The following is a 2,687-nucleotide window of genomic DNA, read 5'->3' as shown; positions in this document are numbered from 1 at the left end:
AAGGAAGGAAGGAAGGAAGGAAGGAAGGAAGGAAGGAAGGAAGGAAGGAAGGAAGGAAGGAAGGAAGGAAGGAAGGAAGGAAGGAAGGAAGGAAGGAAGGAGGGAAGGAAAATTATTACAGTTTTTTTTTTCATTTCTGTGAGGTGTACTCAAGAAAAGTTGCTCCCATTGACATTTCTTCCAGAAGACTTTGGACCTTCTAGGGGACTCACGTTTCTCCTTTCATTCACAGGCAGCCCTGGAAGAATCGAGAACTAGACAATGAAAAAGCAACACGGTTATTTCATATGAGTTGCCTGGGAGGTCCAGGGCAATGCTTCTCAAAGGGAAATCATTTTAGGGAAGAAGAGAAAAGACAAAGAGCTCTCATGCTGCCCCTTTCTTACCACCTGGAAGGGCTGGGTTCTCATTTGGCAGAATCAAGCTGGAGAAAATATTCAATGGAGAAGGGTGAGTCAATCCTCCTGGAGCTTACAGTAGGCCCTGTACTGAGAGCCGTGTAAGTTCTAGGAGAATTGGCTACATCAGGGGTGTGCGGCCTAGTATGCAAAGGAGTTCCTGCTACAAAAAAAAGCCCTGTGAAGGCAGAGAGGCCAAGGTGTTTCCTTGGTGCTGGCTCCTGATACTGGGTAAGAGGTTTGTTGCCTCTGAATATGGCAAGTTCCTTGAGTCACCATACCTAGTGACCATTGAGGGAATCTCCTTCATGGAAACACCTAACAACCTTTTAAAATTATGCTCATGCTCATCACTGCACTCACTGGCAATGCATCCCACAAGTTGATTTGTCATCAAATAAAGAAATATCACATACCAAATGTTTTTTTCGGTGAGCATATGAAGCTGCCTTATACTGAATCAGACCCCCCTGGTCCATCAAAGTCAGTCTTGTCTACTCAGACTGGCAGTGGCTCTCCAGGGTCTCAAGCTGAGGGTTTTCATGCCTACTTGCCTGGACCCTTTTTAGTTGGAGATGCCGGGGATTGAACCTGGGACCTTCTGCTTATCATGCAGATGCTCTACCACTGAGCCACATTTCCTCCCTAGTGGTATGTAACTCTGGTAAAATTAGCAAAAATGCCTAAGGGGATGTCAGAGTCTTGTTAGAAATGTGAAGATAAGGAGGGAACTTTCTACCACATGTGGTGGTCATGTAGAAAAGCTAAGAAGTATTGGTCTATGGTACATGAAATCTTACGAAAAAAAATGTAACAATATAATTCCTTTCAGCCAGGATTCTTTTTATTGAATATAATGCCAGGCGTTACAGATAAGAGTTTGAAGCATATATATATGCTTCACATTTAGTAGAGTTTGAAGCATATATATATGCTTCACATTTAGTAACTGCAGCAAGAATTCAATACGCTAAGGTCTGAAAGAAGATGGAAACACCAACAAAGGAAGAATTAATTATGAAGTTCTCAGAGATACAGAAATGGCCGTACTTACAGACTTGCTGAAAGAAGACAGTAAAAGAAATCTGAAAGAATTATGGTCACCTTTCTATCTATGGATTGAAAATTATAATAAGAATATAGAAGATAAATAATAAACTTGAAGTAGATTCAGGGTTTGCTAATTTAGATTTGGAATAAGGGTTTAAAAATTACAATCGGAGAAATATGTTTAGTTTGGTTTTATGTATAAGTTGTATTTTGTTCTCTTTTTCCCTTCCCCCACCACCTTACTTTCCCCTTCATCCTTGTTAATCTTTATAACTTAATAAATCGTTAAAACCAAAATAAAGTAATATCCTCTACCTTTTTGCTCATCTTGAACCTATTTCCCATCAACTTCATCGGCTGCTCCCACAAACAATAGTATTGCAGCAGGCAAAAAAATTTTTGTCTACTTTTTCCACCATGTGCATAATTTTATAAATCTTGCTCAGACCTCCCAGTTAGTTGCCTTAGAAAAAACAAACACCTTTCCTATTGTCACTTCCTGCCATTTAACCCTATTTTAAAAAGTTTCAAGAAGACCTATCCCTCTTATCTAGAGTTGCCAGGTCCAATTCAAGAAATACTTGGGGATTTTGGGGTGGAGCCAAAAGAAGAAGAAGAAGAAGATATTGGATTTATACCCCACCCTCCACTCCGAAGAGTCTCAGAGTGGCTCACAATCTCCTTTACCTTCCTCCCCCACAACAGACACCCTGTGAAGTGGGTGGAGCTGGAGAGGACTCTCACAGCAGCTGCCCTTTCAAGGACAACCTCTGCCAGAGCTCTGGCTGACCCAAGGCCATTCCAGCAGGTGCAAGTGGAGGAGTGGGGAATCAAACTCAGTTCTCCCAAATAAGAGTCCGCACACTTAACCACTACACCAAACTGGCTCTCCGGGGGTGGAGCCAGGAGCAAGGTTGTGACAAGAGCAATTGAACTCCAAAGAGAGTTTTGGCCATCACATTTAAAGACACGCTCACCTTTTGAATGCTTTCTCTCCACTGGAAATAATGAAGGATAGGGGCACCTTCTTTGGGGGATCATAGAACTGGACCCCCTAGTCCAATCTTTTTGGAACTTGGAGGGTCTTTTGAGGAGAGGCATTGGATGCTGTGCAGAAAATTTGGTGCCTCTACATCAAAACACAGCCCCCTCCCCAGAGCCCCAAATACTCATGGATGAGTTCTCCATTATACCCTATGGGGATCTATCTCCACAGGGAATTATGGAGTGCCAAGCAGA

The 2,687-nt window shown here is 42.4% G+C and overlaps 1 non-coding gene across 1 annotated transcript; it reads right to left on the bottom strand.

Annotated features, from left to right (window-relative positions):
* Nucleotides 1-968: 968 nt before the first annotated feature.
* Nucleotides 969-1,040, bottom strand: TRNAI-GAU (transfer RNA isoleucine (anticodon GAU)). The gene has a single exon. It is a non-coding gene; the product is annotated as a tRNA-Ile (tRNA).
* Between the last annotated feature and the right edge of the window lie 1,647 nt (nt 1,041-2,687).

This window comes from Heteronotia binoei, chromosome 10, assembly GCF_032191835.1.
Source record: "Heteronotia binoei isolate CCM8104 ecotype False Entrance Well chromosome 10, APGP_CSIRO_Hbin_v1, whole genome shotgun sequence".
Lineage (NCBI taxonomy): Eukaryota > Metazoa > Chordata > Lepidosauria > Squamata > Gekkonidae > Heteronotia > Heteronotia binoei.
Note: the sequence above shows the minus strand (reverse complement) of the source record. Positions and strands in the feature narration are given on the sequence as shown.